Source organism: Medicago sativa, chromosome 4, assembly GCF_051527215.1.
Source record: "Medicago sativa cultivar Bolivia chromosome 4, Bolivia_mono, whole genome shotgun sequence".
NCBI lineage: Eukaryota > Viridiplantae > Streptophyta > Magnoliopsida > Fabales > Fabaceae > Medicago > Medicago sativa.
In genome coordinates, this window is record NC_140752.1 from 60,506,374 (window position 1) to 60,533,772 (window position 27,399).

The following is a 27,399-nucleotide window of genomic DNA, read 5'->3' on the forward strand; positions in this document are numbered from 1 at the left end:
GATCACACAAATAACTTGCTCACCTTGATTCCATCTTGTGAAGAGATCAAAGCAGCAGTGTTTAGCTTAAATGCTGATGGTGCCCCCTGCCCGAATGGCTTTGGAGCTTGCTTTTTCCACACATACTGGGAGATTGTTCAGAAAAATGTCATAGATGCTGTTCAAGAATTCCTTCAAACAGGGTGGCTGCTCCCTAATTATAATGCTAACTCCCTCATTTTGATACCAAAGAACTCTAATGCCGACACAGTGGAACAGTTTCATACCAATAGCACTTGCCAATTTTAAGTTCAAAATCATCTCTAAAGTCTTAGCAGACAGACTCGCCAGCATCCTTCTTAATATTATTTCAGAAGAGCAAAAGGGTTTCATTAAGGGGAGAAATATTAAAGACTGCATAGCTTTAGCCTCAGAAGCGATTAATGTGCTTGATAAGAAGAGTTTTGGTGGTAATCTTGCTCTAAAAATTGATGTGTCAAAGGCCTTTGATACATTAAACTAGGATTTTTTGATTAATGTCATGCAATGTTTTGGCTTCAATAATGTTTTCTGTAACTGGATCAGAGCCATTCTCCAATCAGCTAAGCTTTCAGTTTGCATCAATGGTTCACAAGAGGGGTTTTTCAGCTGTAGTAGAGTAGTCAGGCAAGGAGACCCTCTCTCCCCTCTGTTGTTTTGCATTGCAGAAGAGGTTCTAAGTAGGGGTATCACAAAACTTGTCAATGAAGGCAAACTTGAGCTTATCAGTGCAACTAGAAACACTAACATCCCCTCACACTGCTTTTATACAGATGATATTATGGTTTATTGTAAAGGGAAAAAGGCAGGTTTAGAAGCTTTGAAAGATTTATTCACAAACTATGCTAATTGTTCAGGGCAGATTATGAACATCAGAAAATCTTCTATTTTTGCTGGTGGAATCAGGAAAAATAGGTTGGATCAAATTGATAATGTCACGACCCAAAAATATATTTGTGACCGGCGCACGAACTAATACCTATAGTTCGGCAAGCCTGATGACCAAAGATTTAAATAAACAATTTTCAAGCTAACTTTCAATTTAAACTCATGTTTACTGGAATTTCGACAGAGTAACCCCTATACTTTCAACATTACCAAGATCTAAATCCTGTTCATAAACTATTATCATCAACCAGAATTTCAAAATGACATTTTACATATTTGTACAACTCAAAATGAGACATTTCTAAACCCCAAATAGCTGCAGGTACTTTGACTCAATGTATACATAAACAATAGCGACAATCATCAAGGAAGCATACCAAAAAGAGTGACGCAACTGAACTTGAGTCTACTAGCAGCTCTCTACTTAGCTGCTTGGAAATCTGAAAAAAATAGAAAATGAAAGAGTAAGTCACAAGGACTTAGTGAGAGACAACAACCACCACCAACTAGAAGGGAAACACACAATAGCACGATTATTTAATATTCTCAAATCTAATTTTAATTTGAAAAGCTAGTAACCATATAAAAATATAATAAACTCGCAATCAAGTGTACAATAAAATTTAGAAAAACTTTGTAAGTTTATCAAACCACATTAGTCTATATCAAAATCCCAATGTCGTAAAGAGGTGAACCCAAATCCGCAACTTTAAAGAAAATATAGGAATCGCGCATAATGAAGATGAATCGAAGTAATCAAATCCAAACAGAATATAAATATCTAATTTAATGAAATGGAACCAAAATAATAAACTTCAAAGAAAGTATAAAAATCCATTTTTTGTGAAAATATCAAAATGGGTGAATCAAGAACTAGATCCATCTCGTTAATAGCCCTCTCCTCCTAATGGTGGCCTTTCCATAGGGGCGGCTCCATCTAACGGATAGCTCTTTTTTCTCGACTAAAAACAAAAATGTTTTTAAAGTATAGTAAACTCAATTTAGTGAAAATAATCAAAATGGGTGAATCGAGAACTAGCTCCATCTCGTTGATAGCCCTCTCCTCCTAATGGTGGCCTTTCCATAGGGGTGGCTCCATCTAACGAATAGCCCTTTTTTCTCGACTCAAAACAAGGTGTAAAACATTTTCAATTAGGAAGTTTACCTCTCATTGATAGCCCTCTCCTCGTAATGGCGGCCTTTCCATCGGGGTGGCTCCATCTAACGGGGTAACTCAACCTAATTGAAATCACATACTAGGTGCACCTAGGTCGTCGTCACTAAAACCATAATTTTCAAAACACCATTCTTAAAATACACGTTTAAAATCATATTTCGCAACATCACAAAACTTATGTCAAAATACGTTCATCAAAACTCAATCGAAAATCTACTACTTATCATCATAAGTAAATCCAAAGCCAAGTCGCGTACATATTAATATCGAATCCTTTCAAAAACGCATATTTCAAAACAACATTTCACAACATATCAAAACTACTATGAAAATACATACAATCAAATTCTTCATTTCAATTCCTCTACTTTATAAACCACGAGTAATATCCAGATCCAAATAGGGCGCATATTAATATCGAAAGTTCCCAAAAACATATATTTCAAAACCGTATTTCCCATATCTCAAAACACGTTATAATATATGCAACCAAATCTCCATTTCAGCCATTTGCCCAATAAATCATAGATAAATCCAAATAGAGACCATAATAATATCGATGACTTTAAACATAAGCATCAATGAGAAGAAAAAAATTCAAAGGGTGTGTTCCCCATTTTTATAAACACTTTAACATAGAAAATTATCAAAATACCAATAATATTAATAGTGAAAATATGCGATAATGATCGTTATCAACTCACAGTTACGACGAATCAACAAAGTTTGCTCTCTAACCACTCCTGAAGAAGCATGTGAAGCATCCGGCGTCATATCTGAGCATCAATAATATTCTCTCATGAATTAGAAACTCATTCTACTACTTCTCTAACTATAGTTAACCATAAATTCCCTATATCATCTACTCTAATCTCAAAAATTAATTTCTAACAACTAATCATGTCTAAATATGCACTAATTGAGTTGTAAGTTGATAAATATACCTCTAAGAAGTCTCAATGAACAACTTTCACCATATGGGTATTCCTCTTCTTTCCCAAGGCACAAACTCAAATCCCAAAATTCTACCAAATAGAGCTTGTACTATGAAATAGCTTGCTTAGATGCATAATATTTATTTTGGGTGTTTGATTTGTGGAAGAAAATTGATGATTTGAAGGAAAAAGTAGAAAATTTGGAAGAGGAAGAAGTGGTGATATGAAAGAACAGAGAGGAAAGAGGAATACGGGAAAGAGAATGAGAATAGGGTGTGTGGGAAAAATCTAGTAGCTTCTGTGTTTTGTCTACATCTATTTCATTTAATTACTATTATTTTAACATTTTTTTTATATTAGTGAAACGGTTGGTTACATTCTTCCCGCCTTAAGAAAATTCGTCCTCGAATTTAAACTAATAAGCTCGATTTTTCAAATAAGTGTGGTTACTTGACACACATGAATTATCTGTGTTCTATGTTATTACTTCGTTGGATAATCCTTGTCACAGAATCTTTACTTAAATGATACTCTTTGATCTTAAACATCTCACTTGCTTATCTGTAATAGTTACCGGATGTTCCGTGTATGACGAATTCTCGTCCAATTGCACATCTTCTTTATTAATCAAATCACATAAGAAGGGTCATAAAGGTACTTTCAAAGACAAAAATATGAAAGACCGGACGAACTGTTGAGAGAACCAGTGGAAGTACCCAACTCTAAGCTACAACCTTAAACGTCCCAAAGAACTTTGGTCTTATCTTGTCGTTCTACTACATCGCAAACTCCTTCCACTAATGATGCTCGTAAAAATAAATGTTCTCAAACTTTGAATAAAAAGGAAGCACCTCTTGTCAACCTACGTCCTTTGTGTGCTTTTTATTACTTAACGATCTTTGATCAATTTCACCTTTGAAATAACATCTTGAATCAATTTTTCTCAAGCTTCTAACCTACCTATATAAGAATTACACTGCCTACAATATAAGCCCCCAAGGGTAACATCTAAACACTAGATTGGTGACTATTGTTATATCCAAATTTCCACCTTAGATAAATATCGATCCTAAATTCCTCGAAGTTCAAGAACAAAAGTACGAAGCATATCCTCTAGGATGTGTATAACTTTCACTAATTAAGAATCATTCTTAGGATGAAGGTTGTACTGAGATTCAAACGGGCTTCCAATTCAAATTTGAAAGACTTCCAAAATAGAGCAGTAAACAAAGCCTTGCTATCATAGATAGTAGAGACCGATACACCATTGTAAGAAATGTTCCCCTTTAAATAAGTCTTAGCATAATGAAATGCAATATAAAGAATCTTCACAAGTAAGAAATGTGTAGACTTGGTCAACCACTATATACTCATCCACACCAAGTCATAACTTTCTTTGAGTTAGTCGTAACCCGGTAACGAAATCCATCACAATACCTTCCCACTTCCATTTAAGTATTTTACAAGGTTAAATTAAACTTGCCGACTTTTGGTGCTTAAAATTTACCTTTTGGCACAACAAGCCCCTAAAGACAAAATATTCTACATTATTCTTCATCCCTTCTCACCAGTATAATTCTCCTAAATCTTGATACATCTTATTCGAACCTAAATGGATGGTATAACAAGAATAATGAAACTCCTCTAATATTTTTTTCTCCATAAATCACCAACATTTGTAATACACAATAAAAACTTTAACCACAAAAACACCATTGAAATCAACTAAGAAATTTGTAACTTTACTATTCCTCCCATTATTTATCCAATTTACCTAGTCTAAATCTTAACTGAGTCTCCATGATATTGTAAACTATGGTGGAACAAATTTACACATGAACAATGATGCCATTGAATGATTAAGCTAAAATTGAATCTCACTTCCAACAAGTTTTTGTAACCCTTTAATTATAGGTCCCTTCATTTTGTCTAAATGAGTAAGCCTGCCCATGTACTTCCTACTGAAAACATTTACAACAACATTTGACTTTCCCAGGTGACACAAGTCTTTACAAGACTTCATCCACCTTATTTCTCTTAAATTTAAGTTATACTAAGACCTTTGTGGTTGTTACAAATCTAAGAAAGTCTTTTCGTATAGATAATGTCTTTCTTTACTCTTGGAATACACAAGAATGTCATCACTGAAGAATATCACTCATCAGTCTAAGAAAGGTTGAAAAAAATCCAATTCATCAAATCCCTAAAAGATGTTGGAGCATTAGTAAGTCTTAAAGGTATAACCAGAATTTTACAATGCTCGTAGCATGTGCGAAAAGTTGTATTTGATATATATGTTCACTTTTAATATCCAACTAGTGATACCCTTACTTCAATAAATCTTGGAAAACACTAAGCTTCTTGAAGTTGGTCAAACAACTAATAAATGCATGGTAAATAATATTTATTCCTAACTATCACCTTATTCACTTGTCTATAGACTACACACAGTCAAACAGATCTATCTTCCTTACTTATAATCAATACATTTATCCTCAAGGAAACGAACTTAGGTCAGTAAATCTCTTATTGAGAAGGTCTAGTGGTCAGTCCCTTAACAATGTAAGTTATTCTAGGTCATTCGATAAAGAGGTATGGATGTGGGTTGAGTGGTAGGAACCAAGTCTATAGAGAATCAAATCTCGCTATCAAGTGACAATCCAGGAAGTTCGTCTTGACAACATCACGAAACCCAAATGTTTTTGGAACTTTTTATAATTCTTCTTCACTCACTTGTATATCCATAATCAAAACCAATTATTCTTGACAACCTGTTTGCAATAACTTATTAGCTCCTAAACCCAAGGCGAAATTTTATGCTACCAAACCAGGTTTTCCTAAAAGTAGAAAATAGATTACCCAATATCTCAACTCTCGCTACCTTGTTATAAAAGATTAGGGTGACATGATGGAAGGGCAACCAATTCACACTCAAAATATTATAAATTTGTACTAACACGACTATGTTAATGCATGACTAGATAATAGTTGTGTCGTAGCTACTGATGAAGTTGTTTTGCATCAAACAAGATAAGTATTTGTGTATCGTCTCCACAGGGAATAATGTGTTATCAAGGACATTTCAACATCAATTATCATTCCAAGTATTAAGAGTACTTGTTTGTTTGAATTGTAACTAGCTAAACTAAATTGCAAAAAGTAAAAGATTTGAGATTAATAAGGATTGAAACTTGTTAGGAGTAGAGTTCCTTAACCAAGCGTCACACATAAGCTACCGATCCATACGAATTCTAGCTTTATAAACAACATTATCACAATCAATTCTAAACTATCCTTCGTGTCCAAAGCGATATAATTAACTCTAAGGTATCGTTTAAACATTCGTGTCCAAATCCCTTAAACGATAACAAAGTCGATCGGATAACTTAATCGACCGTGTCCAGCCTGATTAAGTATCCGAAAGCATTAAACTCTTGATTATGGTGATTATCAAAGATTAACAAACTTTTCAAGAATGATATAACCTAAGATAGATTGCTACTCTAGCTCTAGATTCAAGAGTTTGTGTCCAAAGCATCTTGAATCTCATTGAAAGCATTAACACAAGAATAACAACAACATTGAATATAAATTGCTAGAACCATATATTGTAAGATCAAAAGATTACATGTTTAGCAAGGATCAAGTACCTCTCATCCCAACAAAGAGTATTTAGCTACACAACATCATGGAAGCCTTGCAAGGATGGATTGAAAAGGAAGGAACCATTACACCTTGTGATGACTCAACAAAGGAAGAAAGATCCAACTTTCAAAATCACTCTCACTCTATGAAGAACTACCCTATTTCTCTCTATAAAATATCTTACAAGTGAAGAACTAAGAAAAGCTATGAAAAACTAACTCTTCAAGAAATGAGAGCAAATGAGCTTTTATACAAATCTGCAGAAGTTGCATTTCGCCTGGCAGAATATTGCTCGCCATTGGGAGCTCAGTTTTCTTCACTAATGGAATTCTGCCACGTCACCAAAAATAGAGCAAACTGCCTTTCTTCGCCTTTTGCTTCGCCAGTTCTTCGCCTGGCGAAATTTCTCACCATGGCCATCTCAGTGGCGAAGTGGCCTGGTGCTCTCTGGAAGTCCTCGCCATTTGGCTCGCCATGGCGAGATGGCCTTTGCCCAAATTTGTCGTTTTTGGCTCTTGCTTGATGTTTGGAAACTCACTTCCTGCACAAATGGGTAGAGTAAGATGCCTAAAGTGTAATAGGTCAAAATTCACTTTTCTCTCGGCTTTTCCCTGGATAACTTGTGAAACAAGTAACAAATGTGCCATAAATAAACATTAAAAGTACTACTTCCTGGCACTTATCAAACTCTCCCCAACTTAACTCTTTGTTTGTCCTCAAACAAAATATCACAAACATAACAAGCTACGCCAAGACGCAAATATGAAAGACTTTGAAAGCTTTTGTAGATGAATGATTTGAAAAAAATATGTGCGGGCAAGTCTGAAGCTTCCAACTAATCTGCCAATCCACTGCAAATGTGAAATGAGTTCTAAACACAAAGTACATGTCAAATAGTTCAAATCAATAATACACTTATTCACGAACCACACCTAACACACTTCTTTGAAAGTAAATAAACAATTGAATCAAGCGAGTGAGGGTTATGAACACACATCCGGCAATCAATTTAACATAAAAATCAAGTTATGTGTCCATCCAAATATCATTTCAAAAGGCATAAAAACATGGATCAAAAGGTCTTTGAGGGTTATAACTTGGCTTGGCTACAAAAGAAATGTCATATGTGGGGCAATTGAAATCAAAAAACCTATCAAAGAGGAACATTCCTTGTATCAACCATTAAATTCCACAATCTTTCCTACCAATCATTACAAACCCTTGGTGCTTAAACATGAAGCACTTTGATCTTGACAACTTATTCTATTTTTGGATTTTTCTTTCTTTTTCTCTTTTTCTTTTTCTTTTCATGTACACATTGTTTTCTTTTCTTTTTCTTTTTGTATTTACAACACCATGTTGTCTTGATCAAAGATAAAATTACACCATAGTACTTGACATAAGATTTACATCTACCTTCTCTCCCCAACTTGAATCACCAAATACCCTATTTGAATGTTCCTCTACTCGAAGGCAAAAGGGACAAATAAACAATGAAATTTTAGGGTTCAACAATTAAAAACATATCAGAGTCCTAAGGTGCGTCAAGAATGAACTGAAATTTGAAAAATTTAAAGGCAACTTTATCAAGCATTGTGCTTATGAATTGACAGTTCATAATTGATGACTCCGATTCATTTGGCTCAAGTGGGTTAGCAAGTACTCGCTCTTCTCACAAGGTAGGCTATTTGTGGCCAAGTAAGTTTCACTCATAAACAAAAATATGCCTTGATCACTTCCATGCCTTCACACAATTTAAAACAATTATTGGATTTAAAATAACACAATCGAGTTAAACAATGAATATCGGTCTCCTTGCATATGTACAAACACTTGAGGTTTCCTCACTTTTTAGCTAGTACTAAGTGGTTCACAAACAAATATATTATTACGAAGAACTAAATTACATGAAATTTGTGCAAAGTACCCGTTTCACATTCAAGTAAAAATCTAGAAAAAACGGAAACTTGTACCTTGGCTATGCGCTTTAATCACAACAATGAATCATTATCAATCATCTGAGATTTGCTCACTTTGGCTATCTTTCAAGCACATTGCAATTTGAAGTTTTGAGCATTTTTTTCAATTTCTTTCAAACAAGCAATAGTAATAACCAAAATAAACTTCCACAATTTTTTTTTAAAAAATAGCTTAAAATGAAGTACATCCACAAAAATAAAATAACACAATACGTTATTAAAACAATACTAACAACCCGTAATTAAACACATTGTCTTAAAACAATAACACAGTACAACATCCCATAGTACGGAAACAAAACATAATTCAAAACATCACGACTAAAGTCATACATAACAAAGTAACATTAACAGAAGAAGAGTAATTAACAAAAAACAATAAAAGATGAGTTCTAGAAATAAGGAATTGACTGAAAGCATCTTCAAATGTTCTCAATTCAGATGTGCTTTCAAGTTCTGCTCCCTAAAACTCCTCCTCTTCATAACTCTGAGTGCCTTCACTAGAATTTGTTGCACTCACCACTGCATCCGGATCATGTAAATCTGCCCCACCCTGATCATCATCAGCTGGATCATCAACATGTATATTTGAAGAACCACCCCCTCCATAGACAAATAGCCTGTCCCCAGGCCAAGCACAATAAGCCTGAAAAGCCTCTGGAAAAGGAACCTGATGGTCTGCTACCTGTGGGTAACCGGCATGTAGCTGCATCCGGTACATAGAGTCATGCAATGAAGTCATCGCTCGCTTGTTAGCATCCAGGTAGTCCCAAGTGTAAGTAAAACACTGCCTCTGGGCTGGGTCCATGTGTGAGAAATCATCAGCTGATGTTGGAGCTTGAGGTTGGTACGATGAGGAAGCTCCGGTACCTTTCTTACCCTTTTTCTTTTTGTCACTGTGCCTTGCAATGATAGCATCAGTGATTGGATTCTGCAGCTCCTTATGGACATGGCTAGGGATTTTAATGCGGAGGCTAATAATCAACCCCATTATCAATCCAGGAAAGGCTAAAGGGACCCTATCCTTGTTGCTTAAAGCAACATCTTTAAGTTCTTCAGCAATGATGCGAGCAATGTCAACCGGTTAATCGGTGAGAATGTAGTACAAGAGGGGTGGGATATCTATGGTGCAAGTGGAGAGGTGACTCTTAGGTTTGACATTGAACAAGATCAGTTTCAAGAGGGTTTGAGCAATGGGGGTCATGTTACACTTCTTCACGGTATCCCTCCCGGTCACACTCTTCTCATACCCTTTCCCCGGTTGCAGAATTGTTGCTTGAATGGCTGAGTGATCCCAATCCCCTTTGTTTTGCTGGAGGTGGAAGGGACACAGTTCATCTGGGTGTTTGAGTTTTTACGGTTTCCCGAGGTAATCATTGATGCCTTCGCGATCAAAGGTGATCACCCTGCCCCTTATCATGGTTCTGAAGCTAAAACTCTCTCCTTCTAGAGGCATGGCGTTCGCATAGAACTCACGCACTATTTCAGTGTTGAGTTGAGGGTGTGGGGCAACCAGTTTCTCCCATTTTCTCCTCTGAATGATGGCAGCCGGCACTCTGTATTTCCCTTCAGCTGAGATTTGGAACTGCTTGTCATGCCAAATCTTCCGGCTGCAGAGTTCCTGAAACCTGTCCTGATGGTCAGCACTAAAGAACCTGTGCTCATCATATGGCCTTGAAGCCGGTGGATCTTCAGTTTGTTTCCTTTTTCCCCTAGCGGAAGCTGATGCTTTTTGTGAATTTTTAGGTGCCATACCTGCTAAGAACAAAACCAGGAAACCCATACAATTCACAGGACAAATGATTAGAAAGAATTACAGTCAAAGCAGAATAAAAAAAAATTCTGGGTCTAGTGAATTTCGCCAGGCGAAGGCTGAGCTCGCCATGGCGAAATTGGTTAAAAAAATTTGGGTTTCTTATGAACACCTCGCCATGGCGAGCTCAATGGCGAGGGAACCCAGAAATTCGAAAATCACCCTATTTCAATCAAATCAACAGTTTACCCCTGTTTGTTGCTATCTTATGATTGTTCTACCCTATATCAGTGAATTTCGACTCTAACCATGACCAAAAGATGAATTAAATCAGAGATTTTTCACACCAACCCTTTTTTCTACGAAAATTTACAACATAAAAGGGTAAAACAAAATTTGTTGTTTGAGTATGAAAAGAATATAGATTTGCTCTGATTTTGGTTCATTTTAGTCACTTAGAGGTTCAATTTTTACAGAGATTGAAAGTATTAACAGCACCATGGTGACTATCCTAGGGTTGTGTCAAAGAACATGCAATTGATAATAAGCAATGAAAGCAATAATTGACAAACCTGTAGTGTGAGCAATTCAAATGCTGAGATAATGAAAAAATACAAGCTTGACTTGATTTGCCTTGAATTGGATTTGTGTGGAGAATTCTCTTTGGGATTTAAGGTTTGAAAGAGAAGAAAATAGGGTTGGTGGAGAGAAAGGAAAGTGAAACCGAAATTTTGAGATAATGAGGGTTAGTGGGTGGTTGGGAGGAGTTATGGTGAGTTAGTGGCATTGGAAAACGTAACTGCCATTTTGACAAATTTCGCCAGGCGGAGCCTGAGCTCGCCATAGCGAGTGAAATGGTAACTCAGGTCACTTGACTTGTAAATTTCGCCAGGCGGAATATTCTTGGCCTGGCGAAAATGACATTTTTAGACCATAATTTTCAAGTTGCTTCTGCTTTGGATTGCTTTGTTATGCAAATGACTCTAAACTTATTTATGTAATAAAACAATAAATAAACTTACAAAATTGGGTTGCCTCCCAACTAGCGCTTGTTTAACGTCGTTAGCTCGACGCCTTTTTCGTTAGGGTGGCCAAAATGAAACGGATAGCACATCATCTTTCGAAACCCTACGTTTTGGTAGGAATTCCATGAACTTTAGGAATGAATGACTTAGAGTCCATGACCTCCCTAGCTTTGGTTTATTGAACAAGGTGCAAATTTCATCAATTACCCGATCGATTTCTACCTTGTTCATCTTCTTCCCTTTTGTTTCCATTAAATCTTCCTTGATTAGTAACCGTTCCTTTTTCTCAACCACCATTACTTCTCCTATATCAACCGTTTTGGCATCTTCACTAAGTGGCCTTTCTTGAGGAAGTTCTATTTCATGTGATGCACCACATTCTAATGTTGTAACTTCCTCATTTTGAACAACAACTTCTTCAACAATCTCTCCATCTCTCTCAAACATATTTGGATTATTTTCTTGTTCTCCAAGAGTGGATTGATTGTCGGCTTGGATTATTTTCTTCTATCACCGAATATCTTTCATCTTCATAAGAATGTTGCTGATACTGTTGATAGGATTCATACTCGGGTGAAGTATAGAAGTTGCTATAACCATGATCAGCCATGATTTTGGCTAGGTGATGATCCTAAAATGGAAACAACTAACAAGAAACTTTTCTTTGTTTATCCACAAGGGGTTAGTACAAACAACTATCAAATAAAGAAAACTATTTACGGATTATGTACGAATGCTTAAAATGATAAATCAATCGTACTATCTATGATAACTAAACATCATTCCCCGGCAACGGCGCCATTTTGATGAAGTTGTTTTGCATCAAACAAGATAAGTATTTGTGTATCGTCTCCACTGGGATTAGTGCGTTATCAAGGACATTTCAACATCAATTATCATTCCAAGTATTAAGAGTACTTGTTTGTTTGAATTGTAATTAGCTAAACTAAATTGCAAAAAGTAAAAGATTTGAGATTAATAAGGATTGAAACTTGTTAGGAGTAGAGTTCCTTAACCAAGAGTCACACATAACCTATCGATTCATACGAATTCTAGCTTCATAAACAACATTATCACAATCAATTCTAAACTATCCTTCGTGTCTAAAGCGATATAATTAACTCTAAGGTATCGTTTAAACATTCATGTCCAAATCCCTTAAACGATAACAAAGTCGATCGGATAACTTAATCGACCGTGTCCAGCCTGATTAAGTATCCGAAAGCATTAAACTCTTGATTATGGTGATTATCAAAGATTAACAAACTTTTCAAGAATGATATAACCTAAGATAGATTGCTACTCTAGCTCTAGATTCAAGAGTTTGTGTCCAAAGCATCTTGAATCTCATTGAAATCATTAACACAAGAATAACAACAACATTGAATATAAATTGCTAGAACCATATATTGTAAGATCAAAAGATTACATGTTTAGCAAGGATCAAGTACCTCTCATCCCAACAAAGAGTATTTAGCTACACATCATCATGGAAGCCTTGCAAGGATGGATTGAAAAGGAAGGAACCATTACACCTTGTGATGACTCAACAAAGGAAGAAAGATCCAACTTTCAAAATCACTCTCACTCTATGAAGAACTACCCTATTTCTCTCTATAAAATATCTTACAAACGAAGAACTAAGCAAAGCTATGAAAAACTAACTCTTCAAGAAATGAGAGCAAATGAGCTTTTATACAAATCTGCAGAAGTTGCATTTCTCCTGGCAGAATATTGCTCGCCATGGCAAGCTCAGTTTTCTTCACCAATGGAATTCTGCCACGTCACCAAAAATAGAGCAAACCGCCTTTCTTCGCCTTTTGCTTCGCCAGTTCTTCGCCTGGCGAAATTTCTCGCCATGGCCATCTCAGTGGCGAAGTGGCCTGGTGCTCTCTGGAAGTCCTCGCCATTTGGCTCGCTTTTGGCTCGCCATGGCGAGATGGCCTTTGCCCAAATTTGTTGTTTTTGGCTCTTGCTTGATGTTTGAACACTCACTTCCTGCACAAATGGGTAGAGTAAGATGCCTAAAGCGTAATAGATCAAAATTCACTTTTCTCTCGGCTTTTCCCTGGATAACTTGTGAAACAAGTAACAAATGTGCCATAAATAAACATTAAAAGTACTACTTCCTGGCACTTATCAGCTACCAATGACGATCCCTCCTAATATAACATACTTAACCACATTGAAATCATACTTTTTCTTCTTTGAAACAAAATATTTATTAAGTCGAGTGAACCATTGTAAAATCAAAAGTAATCTAAGGAAAAGTGAATTATCTATATGCCCCATGATATAACCTACGATTTTGCATTATGCCCAAAAGTTTGTCTACCTGAACCATCCATTTGTGATATTGATACTTGTTGTCCTAATGACCAAATATAACTTTTCCACCACGATAAGCAGTATTATCATTCAACTCGTTTCTTGTGAGAGTCATGTTTACTACCTTCCTTAAACTTTTGTTGCCTAATAAGTGCAAAGCTCGAAACCTCCGCAGAGTAGCACAATTAGATCCAACCATAAATCCACATAGTATTCTCTTAATCCTCTAATGAACCATTTGATACACATCTCTTCTATTACAGGGTGAGGAACGTTCATTGAAAGCTCGGTAAAACTAGTTTTGTACTCAGAAGTTGACATATCCTTGGTTTGTTCCGATCTTTCATACTCGTGATCTAATCCATCTCCAACACTTTCTAGAAGAAAATGAGCAATAAACAATCAAGTGGTGTCACTTCATTCCAATAGAGGTGATCCCTCTTATTTTCCACATGTAAGTGTATCAGATCAGTCATATAACACACCCTCCAACTTAAATAATGTCAACTCGCTAATCCTTATATTTGAGCATCCTAATGCCCTTCATAACTTATAACATCTTCAATAAAGTGCAGTGCATCCTCATACAACAAACTTAGAAAGGGCAAGGGTTTAAGTCGATGTAGGTGGATTTGTCGGCTGCTTCTCAACCAAATTCTTATTGACCGTCATGATTTATTTGTCTTAGATTATCCTACTACTGCCCAACAACAACCCCAAAAAGCTATTGCAATGCCAATAAAATCTTAGTTTTTCTCAAGCACATTAACACTAACTACTCTTGCAACCCAGATATGTCTGTCGACGTGAATGTTATGCCCACCATCATTTGTTTTAAGTCGACCACGAGTACGAACCGAATCATGACCTCTTTGACCATGATCATAAGGTTGGGCAGTAAGCCCATAAGGAACTAATTTCCCTTCTAGTGGTGATAATAGAATTGGGTGACATCCTCATCGAATGAAAGAAAATTGGCCAAAAATAGGACGAGACGACAAACAAAATAAAACAATTCAAAGACCAAAAGAGATAATAAGATTGGACAACAAATGACACTACCATAGAATGCAAATAGATTTTTGCAAGTAAATGGTGCCGCGGTTCACAATTTACTAACAAAAACCTATTATTACTCTATGTCTGCAGCTATTAGGACCTACAACCGAACTCTGATACCAATTTTGTCACGACCCAAAAATATATTTGTGACCGACGCACGAACTAATACCCTATAGTTCGGCAAGCCTGATGACCAAAGATTTAAATAAACAATTTTCAAGCTAACTTTCAATTTAAACTCATGTTTACTGAAATTTCGACAGAGTAACCCCTATACTTTCAACATTACCAAGATGTAAATCATGTTCATAAACTATTATCATCAATCAGAATTTCAAACTGACATTTTACCTATTTGTACAACTCAAAATGAGACATTTCTAAACCCCAAATAGCTGCAGGTACTTTGACTCAATGTATACATAAACAATAGAGACAATCATCAAGGAAGCATACCAAAAAGAGTGACGCGGCTGAACTTGAGTCTACTAGCACCTCTCTACTTAGCTGCTTGGAAATCTGAAAAAAATAGAAAATGAAAGAGTAAGTCGCAAGGACTTAGTGAGAGACAACAACCACCACCAACTAGAAGGGAAACACACAAGAGCACGATTATTTAATATTCTTAAATCTAATTTTAATTTGCAAAGCTAGTAGCCATATAAAAATATAATAAACTCGCAATCAAGTGTACAATAAAATTTAGAAAAACTTTGTAAGTTTATCAAACCAAATTAGTATATATCAAAATCCCAATGTCGTAAAGAGGTGAACCCAAATCCGCAACTTTAAAGAAAATATAGGAATCGCGCATAATAAAGATGAATCGAAGTAATCAAATCCAAATAGAATATAAATATCGGATTTAATGAAATGGAACCAAAATAATAAACTTCAAAGAAAGTATAAAAATCCATTTTTTGTGAAAATATCAAAATGGGTGAATCAAGAACTAGCTCCATCTCGTTGATAGCCCTCTCCTCCTAATGGTGGCCTTTCCATAGGGGCGGCTCCATCTAACGGATAACTCTTTTCTCTCGACTCAAAACAAAAATGTTTTTAAAGTATAGTAAACTCAATTTAGTGAAAAAAATCAAAATGGGTGAATCGAGAACTAGCTCCATCTCGTTGATAGCCCTCTCCTCCTAATTGTGGCCTTTCCATAGGGGTGGCTCCATCTAACGGATAGCTCTTTTTTCTCGACTCAAAACAAGGTGTAAAACATTTTCAATTAGGAAGTTTACCTCTCATTGATAGCCCTCTCCTCCTAATGACGGCCTTTCCATCGGGGCGGCTCCATCTAACAGGGTAACTCTACCTAATTGAAATCACATACTAGGTGCACCTAGGTCGTCGTCACTAAAACCATAATTTTCAAAACACCATTCTTAAAATACACGTTTAAAATCATATTTCGCAACATCACAAAACTTATGTCAAAATACGTTCATCAAAACTCAATCGAAAATCTACTACTTATCATCATAAGTAAATCCAAAGCCAAGTCGCGTACATATTAATATCGAATCCTTTCAAAAACGCATATTTCAAAACAACATTTCACAACATATCAAAACTACTATGAAAATACATACAATCAAATTCTTCATTTCAATTCCTCTACTTTATAAACCACGAGTAATATCCAGATCCAAATAGAGCGCATATTAATATCGAAAGTTCCCAAAAACATATATTTCAAAACCGTATTTCCCATATCTCAAAACACGTTATAATATATGCAACCAAATCTCCATTTCAGCCATTTGCCCAATAAATCATAGATAAATCCAAATAGAGACCATAATAATATCGATGACTTTAAACATAAGCATCAATGAGAAGAAAAAAATTCAAAGGGTGTGTTCCCCATTTTTATAAACACTTTAACATAGAAAATTATCAAAATACCAATAATATTAATAGTGAAAATATGCGATAATGATCGTTATCAACTCACAGTTACGACGAATCAACAAAGTTTGCTCTCTAACCACTCCTGAAGAAGCATGTGAAGCATCCGGCGTCATATCTGAGCATCAATAATATTCTCTCATGAATTAGAAACTCATTCTACTACTTCTCTAACTATAGTTAACCATAAATTCCCTATATCATCTACTCTAATCTCAAAAATTAATTTCTAACAACTAATCATGTCTAAATATGCACTAATTGAGTTGTAAGTTGATAAATATACCTCTAAGAAGTCTCAATGAACAACTTTCACCATATGGGTATTCCTCTTCTTTCCCAAGGCACAAACTCAAATCCCAAAATTCTACCAAATAGAGCTTGTACTATGAAATAGCTTGCTTAGATGCATAATATTTATTTTGGGTGTTTGATTTGTGGAAGAAAATTGATGATTTGAAGGAAAAAGTAGAAAATTTGGAAGAGGAAGAAGTGGTGATATGAAAGAACAGAGAGGAAAGAGGAATACGGGAAAGAGAATGAGAATAGGGTGTGTGGGAAAAATCTAGTAGCTTCTGTGTTTTGTCTACATCTATTTCATTTAATTACTATTATTTTAACATTTTTTTTATATTAGTGAAACGGTTGGTTACATTCTTCCCGCCTTAAGAAAATTCGTCCTCGAATTTAAACTAATAAGCTCGATTTTTCAAATAAGTGTGGTTACTTGACACACATGAATTATCTGTGTTCTATGTTATTACTTCGTTGGATAATCCTTGTCACAGAATCTTTACTTAAATGATACTCTTTGATCTTAAACATCTCACTTGCTTATCTGTAATAGTTACCGGATGTTCCGTGTATGACGAATTCTCGTCCAATTGCACATCTTCTTGATTAATCAAATCACATAAGAAGGGTCATAAAGGTACTTTCAAAGACAAAAATATGAAAGACCGGACGAACTGTTGAGAGAACCAGTGGAAGTACCCAACTCTAAGCTACAACCTTAAACGTCCCAAAGAACTTTGGTCTTATCTTGTCGTTCTACTACATCGCAAACTCCTTCCACTAATGATGCTCGTAAAAATAAATGTTCTCAAACTTTGAATAAAAAGGAAGCACCTCTTGTCAACCTACGTCCTTTGTGTGCTTTTTATTACTTAACGATCTTTGATCAATTTCACCTTTGAAATAACATCTTGAATCAATTTTTCTCAAGCTTCTAACCTACCTATATAAGGATTACACTGCCTACAATACAGTTACGACGAATCAACAAAGTTTGCTCTCTAACCACTCCTGAAGAAGTATGTGAAGCATCCGGCGTCATATCTGAGCATCAATAATATTCTCTCATGAATTAGAAACTCATTCTACTACTTCTCTAACTATAGTTAACCATAAATTCCCTATATCATCTACTCTAATCTCAAAAATTAATTTCTAACAACTAATCATGTCTAAATATGCACTAATTGAGTTGTAAGTTGATAAATATACCTCTAAGAAGTCTCAATGAATAACTTTCACCATATGGGTATTCCTCTTCTTTCCCAAGGCACAAACTCAAATCCCAAAATTCTACCAAATAGAGCTTGTACTATGAAATAGCTTGCTTAGATGCATAATATTTATTTTGGGTGTTTGATTTGTGGAAGAAAATTGATGATTTGAAGGAAAAAGTAGAAAATTTGAAAGAGGAAGATGTGGTGATATGAAAGAATAGAGAGGAAAGAGGAATACGGGAAAGAGAATGAGAACAGGGTGTGTGGGAAAAATCTAGTAACTTCTGTGTTTTGTCTACATCTATTTCATTTAATTACTATTATTTTAACATTTTTTTTTATTTTTTCTTTATATTAGTGAAACGGTGCGTTATAGTTAACATGCTTGGTTTCTCTATAGGCTCTTTGCCTTTTAACTATCTGGGGGCACCAATTTTCAAAGGTAGGCCAAAGAAGATTTACTTCCAACACATTCTTGATAAAGTTAAATTGAAGCTAGCCAATTGGAAAGCTTCCCTTCTATCCATTGCAGGTAGAGTTCATTTGGTCAAAGCAGTTGTACAGTCAATGCTTCTTCATACCATGTCCATTTATGCTTGGCCAGTCAGCTTGATTAGAGATATAGAAAAGTGGATTAAAAACTTCATTTGGAGTGGTGATATTACTAAGAGGAAGATGGTAATTGTTGCATGGAAGAAAATTTGTGCCTCTTATGATGAAGGAGGCTTGAATGTCAGATCCTTAATTTGTCTTAATGAAGCCACCAATTTGAAACTCTGTTAGGATACTCTTCATTCTAAAGAGCAATGGGCAGTCATTTTGAGAAGTAGAGTCTTGAGAGGTGTCAATTGTATCAATCATCACATATTCTCTTCACTTTGGAGCAGCATAAAACATGAACTCCTAGTCTTAAAAGACAATTCAACTTGGTTAATTGGCAATGGGAAGCACATCAACTTCTGGCAAGATGACTGGTGTGGGGGTATTCTTATTCAAAATCTGAACGTCAATACAAACTTGATTGCAGGTTTTTCTGCTTCTGTTTGTGATTATATTTGCAATTTTCGTTGGTACCTGCCCCCAATTTTGACATGGTCTTTTCCCTCTTTGAGCAATCTAGTTCATTCTGTTACCTTCCCTATGCAGGATCAGAATGATAGTTTGGAAACATAATACTTCTGGTATCCTCTCTTTAAAAGATGCTTTTGATTTCAAGCGACATCATTTTCCTAAACTCAATTGGACTAAATCCATTTGGTCCAAAGATATCCCTCCCTCTAAATCCATCCTAGCATGGAGATTAATGCATGAGAAGCTGCCAACTGATGAGAACCTCGCTACCAGAGGCTGCTCCCTTCCTTCCATGTGCTCCCTTTGCATGACACACTCTGAAACTTCTTTCCATCTTTTTTTCCAATGCACCTATGTCATAAACATCTGGAGATGGTTTGCTGCTGTTCTGAATATTTCTTTGTAGTTCCAACACGCGGAAGACATCTGGAACCTTTGTCACAGAAATTGGAATCGCCAATGTAAGCTTGTCATCACTGCATCCCTAATCAACATCCTAAATGCGGTTTGGTTTGCAAGAAACCAGAAGAGATTCAGAGACAAGTCTGTTACTTGGCAAACCTCTATTTCCACTATTATCTCTAATGTCTCTCTCTCGGGTAACCTCACAAATGTTGTTGCTTCCTCATCTATCACTGATTTCACCATACTCAAGAAATTTAGCATATCCATTCACCCTCCTAAGGCACCAAAGATCATTGAGGTGGTTTGGAATCCTCCCATTTTACACTGGATAAAGTGCAACACTGATGGTTCAGCTAACCAAAACACATCATCTTGTGGAGGTATATTTAGAGATAAAAATGCAAAGTTTGTTCTTTGCTGAAAACACAGGAGTGGGGAATGCTTATCATGCTGAGCTCTCTGGGGCTATGAGAGCCATTGAATTAATACAACTGGAATTCTCTATGGTTAGAGTGTGACTCTGCTTTAGTGGTCAACGCTTTCAAAAACCTGTCTCTGATTCCTTGGAGCTTAAGAAATCGCTGGAAAAATTGTCTTCTCAAAACAAGTAACATGAACTTCATGGTCACTCACATCTATAGAGAAGGGAATTGTTGTGCAGATGCCTTGGCCAATTTTGGTCTTAATGTTGCTAACCGTACTATTTGGTTTGACGTTCCTTCTTGTATTAATCACTATTATATTCAAAATAGGCTAGGGCTGGTCTGTTTTAGGTTTGTTAATTTCTGAAGATGTTTTGGTTTGGCCCCCATCTTCTTTTGTTCCTTTTTTGTTTGGTAATATATTTGGAGGGGTTTAAAAAAAATATTATTCAAAATCATCAAAGCCCTCCTGATAAGATCTTATATTCATCTTTTGTTCATAATTTGCACATCTTGAATAACATTTTGAAAATTAGAGACAATCAAAGTTCTAGCAAAATTGTATCCAAGTCCATAAAGAAAAATTTGAAAAATATCAAAGAAGATTCGTAATTCTATGTAATTTTTGTCCTGGGTTTGGTTTATACCCCAACTTATTTTTTAAAAATTTTCTATTAATGATGATATAGTCTTAATTTAATTGATAGAGTTTCACATCGGATAAAATATGGCCTGAACATGTACTTATAAGTGGGACATTTTTTGGCTCACAAGCCAATTTTGTGGGATTGTATTAGGCTCAACTACGGACACCACTTATGTACCATTGGGATACCAATGGTATATAACATTGACCAATGAAGGTGTGTCACATAGGAAAGTCTAAAGAGGAAAGAGAAAAGATATTTATGTGAAGTGCTATGTGGCACACCTTCATTGGCCAATGTTATATAACATTGATATCTTAATGGTACACAAGTGGTGTCCGCTCAAATACAATTTCTAAGACTAATAATGAATATCTGCTGTATGTGAATCATAATATTTTCTTAAAACTACAGCAGTTAGACAAAATCACTTCACAGTCATACTCATGCCTTTTAAAGTATTTAACAAGAAATTAAAGTTATTTTTTACCGACAACAAGTTACACTATGTTTGGTATAGAAGAGAAGTTGTGAAGAGAGAAATAGGTAAGAGAGAGTATGAGAAGAGAGAAAAAGGTAAGAAATAGAGTAGATTTAATAGGTTGTTTGTTACAAGAGAGAAATGAGAGAAATAGAGAAGAGAGAAGTGTGTTTAATTTTTGAAAAGACCAAAATATCCTTACACTAAGAAAGTTATTATACAACTTTATCATATTTGAGTTTAATTTTTTTTTTTACAAGTAATTGAGTTTAATTTTGTAATGAAGTTAATGCATTTTAATTTTAATTTTACCTCATTAAGAAATTAAAATAGTTTTTTCAAACACAATTAAATATAAAAACAACATATAATTTATTAATTGAATTAATTATTAGTTTGATATGATTTTATTTTATTTTTGAGGAAATGATTTAATTTTATTTTAATTTCAATTTTGAACAAACAACCTAATAAAAACAGTATATTCTATATTTTGCTTTATTAGAGTAAAACGGCTCCCGTATTCAGTAAAATGAAATTTGAAGTAGAACAAAAAAATGAAATCTAAAAAACTGTTGAGAAAAAAAAAATATAAATATAAATAAACTTTAGAAACTAATGGCCAATATAGTCTAAGGGTGTTCAAAACCGAACCAACCCAATAGAAAAACCGCAAACCAAACCAATCCAAACCGAAACCGCAAAAAACCGCACTTGGTTCGGATGACTTCGGATGACTTTTGCATTGAACCGCGCGGTTCGGTTTGGTTTGCGGTTTGCATCTCAGCAACCGAACCAAACCAAACCAAACCGCAAGAATAATGAATATTACTTAAATATGTACTAGCCCAATTACATAGCTCAAGAATAATCTCTTTTGATTCAATTTTTCCATCGTTGCACTATCAGGTTCGATTATAATTCCTTTCCATCTCTTTCAATTCATTTCCAGTGATGAATTTGTTTTCTTTACTTCCCAATGATTTGTTTCATGCTTATGTTTCTTCTTAGTTTTACCTATTTTGATATAAGTTTTACCCAATATTTTATCATATAAACATCAAAATAAAATGTCCTATGTTTATTTTGTAACAAGTTGGCAATATTAGAGTTAATGTAATATTTTTTTATCTCGCGATAAACCGCACAAACCGAACCAATCCAAACCGCATTGGTTTGGTTTGGTTTGGTTTGGATGACTTTTTAAAAATCAACCGAACCAAACCAAACCGCATGCTTTTTTATCTCGCGGTTTGGATGACTTTTTTGCTCAAAACCGAACCAAACCGCACCGCGAACACCCCTAATATAGTCAATTCTCCATTTCTTCTCACTTTCTCGGCACAAGTGGAGAGAAGTATAAAAGCTGTGGGACCCATTACTTTTTAGTCTCTCTTCTCAACTTCTCTCCTAACCAAACAAGAGAAGTTATCACTCTCTCTTCAATTTCTCTCTCACCTACTTCTCTCTTTCCTATTTCTACTCAACCAAACAAAGTGTTCAAGTTTGCAACTTAAGAAAAGGGTCGTGTCTACATTACGTATCACCAATGCGATTCTTTTCAAAGAGAAAATTAGTGTTAACAAAACCAGCTAAGTCTCTTTCTGCTTCTGTAATTGAAAGTTGCAGCACTTGATGTTGACCAAAACTATGCTAATACAAATCTCAATTCACCCCTTTCACGATCTCCTAGAGTTCCTGTTCAGCAACCTGTGATGTCATCTTGTAAAAAAAAAAAAACTTGATTAATAATATGTTCTGATATTGCGTATGTTTCAAATAAATTTATATATTTTTGGCTTAAATATGTTTTTAGTCCCTGCACTTTCATCAGATTTTGGCATTGGTCCTATGTTTTTTTTGTTTGAAATTGGTCCCTGCATTTTGTAAAAATATTGGTATTGGTCCCTCTGTTAACTTTATGTTAAAAAAAAAAACACAAAACTATTGGTATTGGTCCCTGCACTTTGTAAAAATATTGGTATTGGTCCCTGCACTTTGTAAAAATATTGATATTGGTGCCACGTGGCGTGAAATGATTGGGCCACATGGCACTCCGTTAGTTTTGTGTTTTTTTTTTAACAGAAAGTTAACAGAGGGACCAATACCAATATTTTTACAAAGTGCAGGGACCAATGTCAAACAAAAAATAGTGCAGGGACCAATGACACATTTAAACCTATATTTTTTCTTATAAAACAATATTATTTATCTTTTTGAAAAGAAAAACTACACATTTTTTTTAATATTTTCATATTGATAATTTAGATGATTTTTCTATATAATATAATTTTACACAATTTATTGATAATATTGAAAATTTTATTGATAGATAGATCTTGGTCTAATAAATTGATGAATAGTATTACATGAATTAGATTAAACTAATTGCAGTTATGTTATCCTTTAACCTATTGAGGTAATAATTTAAATTAAATCTTCAAGACACACAATTAAATTAAAATTTGTTTTACCTATATAAAATTCAAAAAGTGGAAGTGGTTCAAATTTACCTATATAAAATTCAAAAAGTGGAAGTGGTTCAAAAAGTGGAAGTGGTCTCAATGTAAATTTGTAGGTTTTTTTCGTGGTGGCCGAGGTTCGAACCCCGAGGTTCGAACCCTCAATGTAAATGAGGTTCGAACCCCGAGGTTCGAACCCTCAATGTAAATTTGTAGTTTTTTTTTGTGGTGGCCGAGGTTCGAACCCCGGACCTTGCATATTTTATGCATTGTCCATACCAACTGAGTTAAGCTCAAGAGGACATAAATTTGTAGTTTAAAATAAAATAAAGCTTTTAAATTCTCAAAAACGAATAAAGTGACATTAAAACAGTTTACGAGTTTAAGCTTAAATTATAGAAAGATCATAGAGGATAATAAAGTATAAGATAGTAGTTGATATATAAGAAAAAAGTAGTAGTTATTGTTAAATTGTTGGAAAAAAGTTACCAAGAGGTGGGCATGTATAACAAGATTATATTTTCTAGAATTATGATTATAATAGTTGATGCAAGAGAACTTCCCATTCTATAGAGGTGAGTATTGTTATATTATTGTAGTTATTCTATCTCGCTCTAAACATATAATTGAAATTATTTCATCAAAAGATTCAAAACACAAAAGTAAAGTAAAATTAGTTTTATATATTGTTAACAAAAGATAGTTTTAGAAAAAACTTCAAAAAAATAATGTCATATATAATATCAAAATAGTTTTTCTTAGAGATAATATCAAAATAGTTAAAATTATACTATCTCCCTGTTGAAATAACATTTTTAATTAAATTATCAGAGATAAGTAGAGTTTCAATTTCTTATCTTGTGAGAGTTTCTTTTGTCTATGGAGATGGAGTTTTTACAAGAGATGTAAATTAGTCTATGGTTTATGTTCGGGAAGTGCAACAACCGGTAAATTTGAATTCTAAGCAAAATTTCTGGCTCCGCCCATGCTAATAGGAAAAGTGTTATTTTAAATAAAATAACTCAAAAACAGAATGGTTACATAAAATTTACCAATCGAGAATGCACTGTGTAGTTAGAAATAAAAATGATATCAAAATTGATTTATTTTTTTTTTAAAGAAAAATTGTTGATAAAAAAATTGATGACAATTTTTTTTATTTTCTAAAGAAAAATGAGATAAAAAAAGAGATCAAAATTGATGATTTATTAGAATAGAGGACTACAAGTATATTTAAGTTTTTTTTATATGATGTTAACGTCAAAAAAAAAAGTTTTTTTTATATGATGTTTTAATCAATTGGCTGAGACAAGCAAAACATGCTGCCGAGTGATGAAAATTAAAATAAAAGGTAAAAAAAATAATAACGTCGCCTGAGTGGTTCGAACTCTCGCGGGGAAACCCCATGCGCTTAGCAAGCACACGCCTTAACCACTCGGCCAAAGCGACTTTGTTATTTTTATGGTTTTAATTTTACGTATTTTTAGTTTAATTGAAGACTTAACTTTGTATACAATTTCATTCAAGACTTCTCTTAACGTCCTGTAATTAATTTCCTACTTACGTGACTGAACAATTCATTAATTAATGTATTAATACGTTCATATATGAAGGAACCAATCGGCTTTGAACTTAGAACTCTGGCAAGTAAATAAGAAGTGGGTCAACTAAACATAACCTAGAAAATAAGAAGTGTGGGTCAACTAAACATAACCTAGAAAATAGATTAGTTTTTTTTTCTTTCTAATAAATACTCCATTTAGGATTGGATGATATTACCCGCTCAAGACATGAAAGATCTTCCAAGTCAAAATTATTTTACAAATGTGTATACATTTATAAAGGTGTTTACATTTACAAAGATACATACATTTATCTCCCTTTAAAATCGTTAATCGGACTCATACCCGTGATTTTCTGATCCAATACTTATCATTTTACTATTAGACCAAACCTTTATAGTTAAAAAAATGGACTACTTTAGATCTAAGTCCGTCGTTAATGAAATATTTGTTGCGATTATAGTATGGTATGTGGTGATAATATATTAAAATGCCATGGTGTATAGATAAAATTTGACTTTGAAGATATATACGGACAAATATATTTAGCAGGGGATAAATTGCATATCAAAAAGAAAATTAGGCAATGGATATATATAAGCAAAATTTAGCAGGTCTGATAATATATTAAAATATATTTTGACTTGGAAGTTCACAAATGAATAAAGAAGATATTCCATCATATTTTGGTACCTAGATAGTGGTCAAAAGACATAATAAGCGGGAGCAATTGAGTGGTGCACCCAATCAAAATTTCAAGAGCAGGAAAATCACGAAGATACAAACGGGAAAAAAAAGAGGTAATGCAAGTAAATTTATTAATATTGATGAAGTCATTATAAATAAAGATTCTATGATATAAAGGGAACGACAACGTTGTAGATTTAAAGGGGACGACAACTAACGCTTGGCCAGTGCGCATGCCTCTACGCACGAGCCGGATTAGTCGCCCACCTTTGGTGGGTCGGAAACCGGCGCGAAAGCCAAAAAAAAGGGGACGACAACTTGCCAACCTTTGAATTAGGCCATAACTCACAAACTAGGGTCCGGAATAAATTAGGAGGTAGAAATTCTCAGTTTAGGTATGATTTAAGGCATGCAAGAAAGAATGCTAAGCTTGGAGGAAAGAGTGATCTATTGTCACTAGTCGACTTAAAAATTTATCTCGGTCAAAACCATTGCCAAGTAACATTAAGGAATCAGTTCCTAGTTTTGGTCTGATTTAAGGCATGCAAATAAGGATGTTAGGCGTGGAGGATAATGACCCTATTGTCACTAGTCCAACTAAAATTGAATCTCGGTCAAATCCATTGCCGAGTAAATTAAGGAATCGGTTCCTACAACATCCAGTACAAGTGCCTGTAGCATATTTGAGACGGAGAATCAAGCAAAGAAACAAATAGATGATCAACACAGTAATACATTTCCTTATATGGCTATTGTTGGCTCTTGGAGTGATGCAGTGACAGAGAAAAACTATTTTCGATAATATAAGAATGAAATCCTTATGTGATGATCTTTTTTAATTTTTATTTTTCTTGTCATTTTTAATCTATTAGGTTAGGCAGGGGCGGATTTACCACCCAGTTAGCCTGGGCATGCGCCCGGGCTCAACCCATACTTTCTTTGTATCGCTACAAGAAATTTGACATTTAGTGACGGCCTAAATCCGTCACTATAGGGCGAATTTCCGTAGCTAAATCCGTCTGTCATTGCCAAATGGTTGTCACTGCATGTTTTCCACCTTTACCTACGGAAAAAACCGTAGGTTTATTAAGAGACCATTTTAAAAACATTATGGACCTCTACCTATGATTGCGGCTGTCATTAAAACTTATCATTGTTTTATTTTGCCCAGGCTCTATAAAATTTCTGGCTCCGCCACTAGGGTTAGGTTCATGTCATCCCAGCCGATTGGGTTAGGTTTATGGATACTAAATTCATGGGCTTCCTCAAAACATTAGCGCTCAAACACAAAGTAAAGTACATTGGTAACGTTAGAAGGGAGAAACATACAATTTATATTTCAAAGGAGATGAAAACAAAAATTCAACGCTTCTAAACGCGCCTCTAGAATGTAACCTCTCTCAAGTACTCTAGGTGTATCACCTTCC

The 27,399-nt window shown here is 34.8% G+C and overlaps 2 long non-coding RNA genes, 1 other non-coding gene and 1 pseudogene across 3 annotated transcripts; 1 reads left to right on the forward strand and 3 right to left on the reverse strand.

The window, feature by feature from the left end:
- Window positions 1-1,027: 1,027 nt before the first annotated feature.
- Window positions 1,028-3,301, reverse strand: LOC146930348 (uncharacterized). The gene is made up of 3 exons (XR_015008330.1): window positions 3,028-3,301; window positions 2,788-2,859; window positions 1,028-1,346 (listed from the first exon to the last, which is right to left on the reverse strand). It is a non-coding gene; the product is annotated as an uncharacterized LOC146930348 (long non-coding RNA).
- An 11,753-nt stretch (window positions 3,302-15,054) lies between these two features.
- Window positions 15,055-17,294, reverse strand: LOC146930349 (uncharacterized). Its single transcript, XR_015006353.1, has 3 exons — window positions 17,011-17,294; window positions 16,771-16,842; window positions 15,055-15,329 (listed from the first exon to the last, which is right to left on the reverse strand). It is a non-coding gene; the product is annotated as an uncharacterized LOC146930349 (long non-coding RNA).
- A 1,322-nt stretch (window positions 17,295-18,616) lies between these two features.
- LOC146930350 (uncharacterized) lies at window positions 18,617-20,500 on the forward strand (annotated as a pseudogene).
- A 4,590-nt stretch (window positions 20,501-25,090) lies between these two features.
- TRNAS-GCU (transfer RNA serine (anticodon GCU)) lies at window positions 25,091-25,172 on the reverse strand. The gene has a single exon. It is a non-coding gene; the product is annotated as a tRNA-Ser (tRNA).
- Between the last annotated feature and the right edge of the window lie 2,227 nt (window positions 25,173-27,399).